The sequence below is a fragment of the Mustela erminea genome, chromosome 11 (assembly GCF_009829155.1).
Source record: "Mustela erminea isolate mMusErm1 chromosome 11, mMusErm1.Pri, whole genome shotgun sequence".
NCBI lineage: Eukaryota > Metazoa > Chordata > Mammalia > Carnivora > Mustelidae > Mustela > Mustela erminea.
Genome location: NC_045624.1, coordinates 54,189,684 through 54,202,621, shown reverse-complemented (window position 1 = coordinate 54,202,621; position 12,938 = coordinate 54,189,684). Strand labels below are relative to the sequence as shown.

General features: G+C 39.9%; 1 protein-coding gene and 1 long non-coding RNA gene across 3 annotated transcripts in view; one reads left to right on the top strand and one right to left on the bottom strand.

The window, feature by feature from the left end:
• Window positions 1–10,236, bottom strand: part of LOC116568570 — a 52,920-nt gene extending 42,684 nt beyond the window's left edge. For both annotated transcript variants that reach the window (XR_004276676.1, XR_004276677.1), the window contains exon 1: window positions 10,130–10,236. This is a non-coding gene — a long non-coding RNA (uncharacterized LOC116568570). The remainder of the gene's footprint in view (window positions 1–10,129) is intronic.
• An 838-nt stretch (window positions 10,237–11,074) lies between these two features.
• The window catches only part of ABCB5 (ATP binding cassette subfamily B member 5), a 135,628-nt gene continuing 133,764 nt past the window's right edge, over window positions 11,075–12,938 (top strand). The window contains exon 1 of the mRNA XM_032304029.1: window positions 11,075–11,163. The gene's annotated coding sequence lies outside the window, so the exon portion shown is untranslated. The remainder of the gene's footprint in view (window positions 11,164–12,938) is intronic.

The following is a 12,938-nucleotide window of genomic DNA, read 5'->3' as shown; positions in this document are numbered from 1 at the left end:
TATCCCTGAAAGCTCACAGTATCTGGTTTAGTCCAATTTAAATACAAGCCTATTCATGACCTCATGCTATGAACACATTGATATATAAAAAATATATTTCACAAATCCTGCTACTGTTCTTTGTGGGTGGGTGTTCACTATCAACAGATGATTATCTAAAGATTAATAAATTAACTTTAAAAGAGAGAAAAATAGAGGGATGGCAAATGCTGCAGGGTTAGTAGCAAGTTTCTCTTTCCTCAGTATTTTCCTAATGCTTTCTTAATGGTAGACCTCAAAATGGATTATCCAAACAACTAAAAAGATCCTTAAAATCAAATAGATTTTTCAACCAACATCAACAAAAAATACAGCCTTCCTGTGTATTTTGTGTATTCCCCAAACAGGAAATTACTTAAATTCCTCTAAAAGTTAGGCTACTCTTTAAACAGCATTGATTTCCTCAACCATTTCCATTAAAAGTTATCCTTGCTAACTATGAGATCACTCTTCAAAACAAATTTAAAGTAATATGTTCAAATCAATTTTTCTCATATTAGTGGCTGGCTTTACTGAGAAACATCTTCTATTGGCTTGTTTTCTACTTTGAAAGATGTGGCACATTTCAGAAACTCTATCTTGTAGAAATTTAAATGGAAATAAAATAAGAAAATAAATCAGTGATTCAAAAGATTGTTTTAGCTATTAAACACCACACTTTGGGTCTTCTGTACCACTCATCATAAAGTGACCATTTTGAGTGGATCAAATTGATTCAGCAGTTGATAAAAACTAAGACATCAATAAAATCCATCTTTTGTTTTCACAAACATCCAAAATTCTCATTTATAAAATAAGGAGGAACATGATGATAACTATACATAAAAATGATAGAACCACAGCTCTGGGTGGCTCAGTCAGTTAGGTGTCCACCTCTTGATTTCGGCTCAGGTCATGATCTCAGAGATGTGAGATCAAGCCCTGCATTAGTTTCCATGATGGGTATGGAGCCTGCTTAAGATTCTCCCTCTCTATCTGCCCCTTTCCCCACTGCTCTTTCCCCCTCACTTAAAAAAAAAAAAAATTATAGAAACAACACAGATATGTCAAGAACAAAAGACATTAAAGAGCTCTCTTTTGTGGACATTGGTATCTGGGTAAGAGGAATGAGCCAATAAGAATATATAATAGGGCTCAACCAGTTAACCAGTTAACTGGGCTTACAATCTGATGTCAGATATGCTTCTTAAAATAATGTTAAAAGAAAACACTTAACAATCTCACATTCTTAAATACTTTCTTTTTAGATTAAACCACTTTTTAAATCAATATTCTACACATCTTAAATGTATCAGTGTTTTAAAGACTATAACAGAGTTTCCTATATATTATCTTACTCTGTAGAAGCCTCTCTAAACCTGAAGATTCCCCTCCCTTGCCCCTTTGGGACCCAAATCACAGGACTTTGCACAGTTACATGCTATCGTCAAGGTCAGTCCCAAGCTGCTAAGCCTTCATCTCTGAAAAGGGATCACACATTTTCCGTGACTTATTCTGAAGCTCATCTTTTTATTCCTGACAATGACCTTTCTAAAAGGTAAACATTTCTTAGCATTACTGATAAAAGAGATTCTTTGTACTTAAACTTGTAGCAGAACAGACACAAATGTGAGTCAGCTAACACACAAATGTGTGACAGCTAATATTGTCAGCTAACAATCGCTGCTAGAAAGGTATCATGTGAATATATAGCTGCATTTCAGAAGATCACTAAAAATGTATGAAAAATTTGGTGGGTATGTTAATTTTTAGAAATAGAGCCCTTAGCTTTTCTCAGATTCTCAACAAGTTAAATGACTCCTAAATCCTAAGAATCAAGCTTTCTAAGGTAGATACATTTTGGAGAAGTTCCAAGTTAAATGCTTGGAATCAAATATAAATAATCGACAGATGTGTATACACATGTATATGTTTATCTATATATATAGATGTATAAAATCTTCTGCCACTAATTTAGATGTTGCACAAATTGCAAGTGTGTTGGTACTTACTATATATATTTCTCAGCACTTACTATATATGACTCTTTAAATATGATAAATACATACACCTTTATGAAGTTGTTGAAAATGTTTTTTTGGGATTTGCAAGTAAACAAATAACTATGTTTCACACAGATGAAAGCTTATATAATAACTATCTCAATGAGAAAAACAATATTATAAGTTCAAATGGCTACATGTGGAGATGTCTAGAAACTTTTTCTCTTATAATGTCATGTGTAAAGAAAAGATGGACTCGGGGTGCCTGGATGGCTCAGTGGGTTAAGCCTCTGCCTTCAGTTCAGGTCATGATCTCAGGGTCCTGGGATCGAGTCCCACATCAGGCTCTCTGCTCAGTGGGGAGCCTGCTTCCTCCTATCTCTCTCTGCCTGCCTCTTTGCCTACTTGTGATCTCTGTCTGTCAAATAAATAAATAAAATCTCTCTGCCTGCCTCTTTGCCTACTTGTGATCTCTGTCTGTCAAATAAATAAATAAAATCATAAAATCTTTAAAAAAAAGAAAGAAAGAAAGAAAGAAAGAAAGAAAGAAAGAAAGAAAGAAAGAAAGAAAGAAAAGATGGACTCATTTGCTCTATAATGGATTTGGTATTGTCCTTAAGCTGTACACCACCAGTTACCAGAAAAAAAGACATGAATCTCTCCAAGTAAAAGTATTAAATTCCTTCTGGCTTAAAAGAATAGTTATATAAGTTATACATGCACATGCACACACACACATGTGCACACACACAGACATAGGATTCATGAGGATTCTCTCATACCCTCATTCCCTCTGAATCCCTTATATGCCAGTGTAAGCCATGAAGAAGCAGGAGTTTTTAACTCAAGTTCATATATTTAGAAATCTTTTCTGCTAATGCAGCATTTTGGTTCTGAATCAGAATATGTAACTCTGTGGTATGTGTGTAGAGTATCCTAGAGGCCCTCCTTGGGAATGCAGACTACCAGCCCAGACATCTTCCCGAATTTCATGATATTCATCTGAATGTTACTATGAGACCCTTCATCCCCATGCCACTGCCATAGACTGCCCTTTGCTCCATTTCAAATCATTTCTTGGGGAAAAAAAAACACACACACACACACCTTACATTATCTAAACTAAATTATAAAAAGGAAAATCACAGAATCCAAACACAGCCCAACTATGTGGCTTTAAATAAGTCAGACTCATAATCTCAATGAAAAAGTAACATTAGAACTTTAGGTCTTCTGCTTGCAAGTTCATCATTTTTTCTACGGTGCTTCTTGTCTTCTTAATTATTTCCTTGATACTTCATGAATCAGAATACAGTTCATATTTTAAAAACACTGGAGTTGAATGTTAGTCACAGAGTACTTTCCAGGTAATAGTCATATACATGATAAATAATCCATACCATAGTCAAAGTGATACTTTTTTAAATATCTTAATTCACATAGCAAACATTTCCACAGTATTTTGTATATACCAGGAACTATTCAAAGCTTGTTACAAATATTAATTATTTTGATCTTTAATCTCACATTGCAGGTACCATGGTCATCCCATTTTACAGGTAAGAAACCAGAGACACAGAGAAAAAAATAATTTGCCCAAAATGACCCAGGTAACAGGTCAGGGAGTCAAGACTTCACTGAGGTAATCTAGCTCTACGATTCATGAGCTCAGACAGTGTCATTCCCCTGCTTGAAAACATCCATTATCTTCGCATCTCACACAGTAAAAGTCTAAGTTCCCACAATGCCTTACTATGCCCCACATAACACTGATCTACCCAGGACAAACCAAGCAGTCTCCCACCTCAAGGTCTTTGAGCTATTCCTCCACTAGAGAACTCTGCTACCATACACACCTTTAGCTTGCTCTCTTGCCTTTCCTATTTCATACACAGATATTGCCATCTTCCCTAGTCTTTATTTTTCTCCAGAGTGCTTATTGTTGCCTAAATATGTATTTATTTCTTTCATCTATTTCCCGCTACCACCATTTTAAATGCAAGCTCCAGGAAACAAAAGCTTTGATTTTTTTTGTTTGCCTCTGTATCTCCAGTGCCTAGACAGTTACTGGCATGTAGTAGGCATTCAATCATCATCTGTTGGACAACTGAATAATGATTTATGAATGTGTAGAAGATTCATCCATCTGTGGAAAAAGGGAAGAAATGGTGATTCTACTCTGTCTAGCCTGCCTTTAAGTCCCATGCTATGTGACCTGAAATTTTTACCCTGCTGATGCATTTTCTTCAAAGGACCCAGACTACAAAGTGATTCAAAGTACATGGAAAATTATACTTGTAATACAATAGACCAATCCTGGACACAGAATAATCCTAAACTATTTGTAGAGAATTACTCAGCTTTCTTACAGGTTAACTAAAATTTAATGTAACTTCTTAAATTATTTACAATAAACAGTACTAGTAAAAATAACATAAATATTCTATTCTCAGTGAAATTTTTATAGACTAAAAACTGAGAAGGGTGCCTGGGTGGCTCAGTGGGTTAAGCCTCTGCCTTCAGCTCAGGTCATGATCCCAGGGTCCTGGGATCTAGCCCCGCATCGGGTTCTCTGCTCAGCAGGGAGCCTGCCTCCCCCTCTCTCTCTGCCTGCCTCTCTGCCTACTTGTGATCTCTGTCAAATAAATAAATAAAATCTTTTAAAAAAACTGAAAAAAACTTTTATCTTGTTGATAGAATTTACAACCACAAAAACATAGCAAGCAAGAATTATATTTTGTACAAACAAAAAAGTCACATAAAATTGACAGCAGTTAAGCTTGTACATTTTATTCACTTAAAAATATTCATATACCTTTTACAAGTTTAGCACCATTCTAATACTTCTAATAAAAAAGTTATTTATTAACCCTCATCAGAGAATTAATCACAGAATTATAGTACATTATTATAAAATAAACTATGAGTTATATGCTAATATCATCCTTTTGCATAGAGGAAAGCAGTGAAGCATAAGAAAGTTAAGTAACTTATCCTAAGCAACACAGAAGGCAGTGACAGAGGCAAGTTTGGAACCTATCAATTTAGTCCTATAGTCCCTTTCATGTACTGCTCCCTCTCTAATAAACCTTTATTACTAATAAGAAAGTTATAGAATATTTACCTCTTATTAGAATTTAGATCTGAAAATTTTGACCAGGCATATTGAGTTTGTTAAAAATAGTAGCCACAAAAGAAAACTCCCAATGACAAAAGCTAAAAATCAGTGCACTATGATATGAATAAAACAACTATAAATTAATAATTTGGGAATCTGTACAAAAAATAGTTCATTGTAGTGAAAATAATTTCTGAAAAATAAAATAAAGGATGCCGTACAAAATAGTTATTAAAGAGTAAAGTAGGTTTTATGAAGTTTGCTCTTCTATACCAGCTGAGGTGGGTTAAGTAAAGCTGTGGTAACCAATGACAACTAATTACATTCATTTCAATGGTTTGAAGCTGGAAAGTTTATTTTTCATTCATGCTACATGTCTATCATATTCTGACAGAGGTTTCTGCACTGATTGTGTTCTCTTGGGACTTTCATCATCTAGAGTGCCATTGGTCGAGGTGACAAGCATCATCTCTCCTATTTCATTGGCCACAACAAGTTACATGCCATGCCCAGCCTCAAGCAGGTGCAGAAGTGCCAGTCCCTTGCATGCCCAGAAACAAAGGAGAATCACTTGTTAGTAAGCAAGTTTTCAGTCAAGATTCAGCAGTATATGGCTTCCAGATAAATACAGAAAACAATACTTGATTTATAAGGAAGGTGGGGCAGTGGGAAATGGCTGTAGGATAGGCAACCAACATTTCTGTCACCATCAATGCTGGAAATAATAAGCATTTTGTGAGTTTGAGAACTCACAAAATGCCCAGCACTGTGCTTTTATTGTGCATTTATTTTTTAATCCCCAGAGCACACAAGATAAGTGGGGTTTTTTCCTGTCTATTTTACAAAAGAGGTTAACTGAAGAACAGAGAAGTAAGATACCTTTCTGAGCTTTTAGAGCTAGTAACTGTTGGAGTTAGGACAAGAATTTAGACAATCTGATAAATATTCCCTCTTAAAACTGCTCCTCTATAATATTTCCCCTATTGTGCTTCTCTACAGAATAGCTCACAATTCAGAGTTCAGAGCACTTTATGCCTGGATATTGCAGGTTTTGCAAACAGTATTCATCAGTGGATCTTGTGTGCAAAACAGAATTTGACCCTGGTGGTTTAGCTATAACTGGAAAAGACAACTTCCACAAAATTTTCTCATAAAGCCTGTTGCCAAGACTGTTGAGAACAGCATGTGCTTTTCCAGACTGTAGTGATAAGAAGGTCAATGTTGCTGACACCTGCAAATCTTGAAGAGGCAGCACATCTCCAGGAGAGGGATATTTTTGCTGGCCTCCACAAAAGCCTGCATTGACTTCTTGGTGGGGGGAGCTGGCTGAGGGTACTGGCAAACCACACTGATGAGATTCATGCTGTTGGAAGGGCCATCAACAGGAAATGGTCAATAAAGTGCCCTAAACCCACTGAGTTTGCAGAGGGGTGCTGCTGAAATAGTCTGGACATCACCATGCTGTCGACTCACTTGAATTCTAAAGGTGGAATAATTGAAGGAAAAAGGAGTCTCTGCCTAAATGTTCTCAAATTACTCACCCACCCCTGGGAGTTTATATATCGTACCAGGGAAAAAAATGTAACTATTAGTGTCTGTTATCTGCTGAGCTACAAATCTCTTCTATAGGTGCTAATTGTCATGGGCTCATAGGCCCTGATGAAAATGACCTCCAGTCATTGTTCCCACCACAGATCACTCTCTCTCTCTCTCTCTCTCACACTCACACACACACACATACACACACACACACACACACACACACACACACACACACACAAATATATATATATACACTCCATATCTTTCTTGTCTTGCCACAGGTTCCTTCAAGTCCACTTGATCTCTTTTAACACTAGGTATGCCCATTGGATCCTTTCTTTCACCCATAGGGTACAAAGGACTCTGTGAAGAGGTCTTCAGCACTATTAGCTCAGGTTATTCATCTTGCCAAAGCTGGTCTACTAACCAGTCCCATGATAATTAAAGGCCTTCTAATAGGATTCCAGTCTACCTTGGCTATAACCTGAAAGCCTGGTATAGGATGCACCAATTCCCTTCTGCTTGGGAGGTGGGACTGAGGGGATACAAAGCAGGATTTGAATCTCTGATCAATTCTTACATCATCATACATTTTGTCAATTTTGGCATAATCTTCATGCCTTATTACCTTCAGGAATTTGGATTCTGATATCCAAAGCCACACTTTTGATCTTTAAAGTAGCTTGTTTCAAGAACTTAGTTTTCAAGACTTTTGCTTCTGCTATGAGTTTCAAAATCCATTTATCAGTCCAACTAACATTCCCTTTCTAAGCTGTATACCTGCCCTCTCTCTGTGAGCAGTATACAAGAAAACTATATTGTGAGGAAAAGATAATAGAGAGCTCCTCAGTGAAACAGCAGAAAAGTGGGATTAAAAACTCTCACTAATGTATCTCAGAATATTACTTGCTAGACATGCTTTCTAGAATGCTGAGTGTTTTATCCTATTTTGAGGTTAGTCTAATAAGCATCATAGCTACACGTATGAAGCATTTACTCAGTGCCAGCACCTTAGATGACTTTATCTTCTAATCCCCACAAAACTCTATGAGTTGGAGCTTTTATCTCCTTTCATAGATAATAAAAGGGAGTCTTAGATAGATTTATCAACTTAGCCAAGTTCACACAGGTGGTAGATGGTGCAGCCAGGCACTATGTTAGATCCTGGATGTACAAAAACTAATGATACAAGGATGAATAATATAAAGATGAATGTACCATCTTTAGAAACATCAGACATCTCAATGGATCCTTATAGCCCATGTGACCAGGACTGTTACTAAGGTTTACACATATAGAAGAGGTATTTGACCAAAGATTATGGAAGACTTACTAAAAAATTAACTCAAGGTTAGACAAGTACAAGGAATGGGAGAGGAAGGAAAGGAAAGGGTATATTAGTCACAAGAAACAGCTTCTACAAAACCTCAGAGGCAAGCTGAAATAGAATGATTTGCTCCCTGTTTAGAATTATTTCTCCAGTTATCAACTACTGTGTAACAAAACACCTGAAAACTTAGTGTCTTTAACAGTAGTTATTTTGCTATGAACTTGTATTTTGGATGGGGCTTTGTGGAAACACCTCATCTCTCTGCTCTGCCTGGCATCATCTGGAACAGCTCAAAGAATGGGCTAGTATCAACTGAAAAACTCACTCTTACATGAATTGAAAATGGCAATAGGCTGAGACCTTAGCTGGGTCCATGAGCTGATAAACCTATACCCCTGGCTTTTCCCTGTGGCTTGAGCTTTCTCACAACATGGTCACTGGGTTGCAAGGGTAAGCATACTGAGACACAGTAAAGAAGGTGGAAGCCATATCACAGTTTTTGACTGAGCCTCATAAATCATGCAGTGTCATTTCTACCACATTCTCTTTGTCAAGACAGCCACAAAATGCCATGCAAGTTCAAAGACAGAAGCAAAGACCTCAGACCTTAAGGTGGGTATAGCAAGGTTTTGAAAAAGCATATGGAATCTTTTTGGAAAATATTCCAAAAGATTCCATATTCCAAAAAGCATATGGAAAAAGCATTCAAAAATATGGCTGTAATCTTTCTTAAAATATACAATCCAACACAACTCTAAACATAAAAGAACAATATAAAATGCAGATAGTCATCTCCTGTAACAATGCTCATTCCTGATCTAATCACACCATTAGCTGTATGAGGTCATCAATTTACTCGTTGCTTACCAGGAGGCGGTTACCAGCATAAAGTCAAGAAAATAATGTAAGTCATTCACAAGGCATCAGCATGGCTTACCCACACAATAGATTGGGCACAGGGAAATCCCATCCTCAGTGTACATAATGCTTGTTGTGTTACCTTGGCCACGTGGCAAAAAATATATTCACAAAATGTGTGCAAAAGACTTAGCTAAAAATTACGTCCAAAGGTTTGAATTTCATTCTTGCAACTGAAAGTTATTTATTTTCTAGGTTGCTACAGAAGCCTCTACTTCTGTAGGTCATAACCTGTAAGCCTTACAAAGAATCCCTAACGGTTTTCCAGAAACATTTCAGGAAAGGTCTTCTTGTTTGTGAAAATATTCTCAGAATGGCTTGGATGCTTTTAGCTTCATCTCACTTACTGGATACAACAATCATAGCCCCATGCCATTTAATTAACAGTCAGATTTTAAGACGTTATTGGTTCCAGGTCCTATGGGGCCAGAGTGCAGGTAGCTCCACAATGAAATGTAAGCTGGAATAGGGCCCTATCTTATCTAGAAAAATTTAACTCTGCATTTTCAGCTTCTTAACCACCTCACCTCCCCCCTTCGATGGGATCATCAGAGACGCAGAGTGGAGAAGCAACCATTTCTACTGCCTCCCACAGGTGAGAATCAAATAATGGTGAACAAATGCAGACAGGGACCCTACAACCATGGAATTTACATTTTGGGAGGAAGGGCAAAGGTTAATCAAATAGTCACTGAAAAAGGTATGTAATTGAGAAGGGGAAAATCCTATGAAGGAAAAGCACCTGTGAACGCATATTATAAAGCTGGCCCAGGAAGGCCTCCCCGCAGAAGTGACAGTTGAGCTGCAGCTGAAGAATGAGTATGAGCTCACTTGCAGTCAGGGGTGAGAGGGGCAAAGGGATGCAGGGAGAGCTCCTGACAGAACAAATGAGCAGGGCCCTCTCAGGGTGCAGGAGGGTGAACTCAAGGAAGTGGAAGAAGGACAGAAGGCCCAGCACACAAGACGCTTGGAGGTGTGGGCTCAGGCGAGATTGGAAGACCCTTCGTCCTGAGAACAAGGAGAGGCCATTAACAAGTTTTAAGCCTCGATATTTTTAAGCTCATTCCATCCCAGATGACATAATTCTCAACTAGAGGAAACCAAGCGAGGGTAGTGCCGTTTTTGAGGTACCCGTGCATGTTTGCTGCCATGGCTTAGCACTCGGCCTCTACCGCTGCCGACCACTTTGTTTAGCAATACCTGTTCTTGCCGTCAACGCCTCCCCCAGACGCGTCCAACCTCTACACCACAGAGCGGGAAGCCAGCTCCTCCTGAGAGGCCACCTCTGCGTCCGCTGTGGCGGGAAAGCAGGCGCCGCCGGAAGCGACGATGCCCGGTGGGAGGACCCGGATGTAGAGGGCGCAAACCTCTGGGGGAAGAACCCGGACTCCTGCCCTTACGGCAAGGACCCTGCTTGTCGTCGTCTGTGGCTGCTTCATCGTCTTGGTCTTTGGCAGCACCTTTCTGGCGTATCTGCTTGATGAAGGATGCCGGGATGGGACCACTAGGAGGCTGAGAGGCTCGTGAGTTACCAAGAGGCCCGTGGCCTCCAGCTCGTGGATTCCAATAGCTTGGACCCCAAGAAGACCCAGCTGCCGGACAGAAGACGAGGGCTGACCCCCGAGAAGCGCCGCGCCACATCCCCCAGCCTCTGCCCGCCATTCCGCCCTCCTCAGAGCACCTCATCAAAGAGACCGAAAGTCTGAAAGGTTTGCCTGTCATGTTCTCAGAACTTTATAATGTGGGGCCTGGCAGAAGAGAAGATCTGTGGAACAGTCTGCCACCACAGAAGATCTGTGAAACAGTCAGCAACTGTTTTAGGACAGTTGGAAGAGAGGAGCCTTTGCTTGGAGACGTGCTCCCACTGAAGCGAAAGCGGACCTTTGATTTTTTTTTTTTTTTTTAAAGATTTTATTTATTTATTTGACAGAGAGAAATCACAAGTAGTCAGAGAGGCAGGCAGAGAGAGAGAGGGAAGCAGGCTCCCTGCTGAGCAGAGAGCCCGATGTGGGACTCGATCCCAGGACCCTGAGATCATGACCTGAGCCGAAGGCAGCGGCTTAACCCACTGAGCCACCCAGGCGCCCGGACCTTTGATGTTTTTAAAGGGGAGCTGACTGGCCGAACATCTCTGAGAGCAAATTCAGGTGATTTTCGGGCAGCCGAAGGAAGGCCAGTCTGGAGATAAGACCAGACCAGAAGCAGAAGCCCCAGCTCTATATGAAGACAAACAGGTACCTGTTTTATGTTGGGATGAGGTTGGGGGTGCTATCTGCTATGCCCTGACCAAGATTTGTCGGGAGGGGAACCTTAGCAAATGACAAAGGGTAATTACACAGTGACAAAAGTGACAGTGACAGAAGTAATTACACAGTGAAGGAGGCTCAGATAATGGTTTACAAGGGACTGAGCTGTTGTGATTCTCCCTGACCCCAATACCCGAACAGTTGATGTTCCTACAGTTCCTCACAACCCTCTTCTGCTCAGAAGCTTTTCGAGGCAAATTCGGGAGGGAGGGTAAGTTACAGTGTTCCTCTTTGTTATTTCTGGTCCTATACAATGTCTCCTCCGCAGCCAACTCCCACTCTTCCCCAATGAGTCTTCCACTTCACCCCAGCTCTATATTTATTTCCACCTCCATGCTTGTGCTCATGTCTTTCCTCCTCCTCGGAATGACTTCCTTACCTAGGCCATCTCTTACTCATATGTTAGAACATCACCCAAGTCCCAAGTCTATGAACCCCCCACGGCCACTCCTGTTTACATTTATTTCTCTGACATTTTAGAGCCCTTGCTTCTTCCACCCTGCATATTTGCAACTTAGTCACAAATGAATGCCAGTTTTGTAATACTCTCTATTTGCCTAGGTTTGTCGCCGCTTTTCTAAGAAAAACAAGTCCCTTGTCAGGAGCTGTGTTGGATCTCTTATATCTCTAATAGCTCTATTGATGGGTAAACTTCAGGGAAGAGGAACAGAGGCAGTCAACAAACCGCTCTTAAAAACTTGAAGGCGCCTAATGGGAAATTCTATATCATATGCAACAGTGACATCTAGTGGTTAGAACGTTGCATGGCCTCTTCGGACTTTTCAGTAGTTGGACAAGACATTTTACAAAGAAAAAGTTGCAGATTATTTAATGAATCCAAATTATTCCCATCACTTGTGCTTGCTTATGAAGGGATTTTTAAATGCTTATTTATTTTCTCTGCCTTCCCAGTGCCTTCCCCTATCCTTCTGTGACCCAGTGGCCCACAAACTGCTGGTAAGGGGTCCCTGAGTGTGCTTCTTACAAACCACAATTTCCCTTTCCCGTAGGAAGACCGAGAAGCTTTTCATGGCGATTATGTGATTTTTAATTCCCTGCTTCCTGTTAGGATAGAGATTTATGTGCATAAATATTTGTTTTGGAAATAAAGTATGTAATTGAGGAAGAAACTTGAGATGATAAATATGATAGCTCAAGTGGAAACTCATCTCAAAGCCAAATGGGAGAAAAGCAGTGTGGAAAAGGAAAGCTTGTGGACTTTGGCTTCTGAGGCACTTGAGATCAGATGCCAGTTCTTCCCACTAAAGTCACACAGTAGTTATGTCAGACTAACATCCTTGGGACTCAATTTCCTCATCCCAAACAATGAAGTGACATATACCATGCCATGCTGCTTTGGGAGGATTAGAATCATGTAAAACAATTCTGGTCCAGGGGCACCTGGGTGGCTCAGTCAAGCAGTGAGTCTTGATGTCAGCTCAGGTCATGATCTCAGGGTCGTGGGATCAAGCCCTTTAATAGGCTCCCTGCTCAGCTGGGAATCTGCTTGAGGATATTCTCTCCCTCTGCCCCTCCTCCCACTTGTGCTTGTTTGCATATGCATGCACTTGTTTTCTTTCTCTCTCTCAAATGACTAAATTTTTTTTTAGAGATTTTGTTTATTTACTTGAGAGAGTGAGAGAGAGAGAGCATGAGAGGGAAGAGGGTCCGAGGGAGAAGCAGACTCAATCCCAGGACTCCAG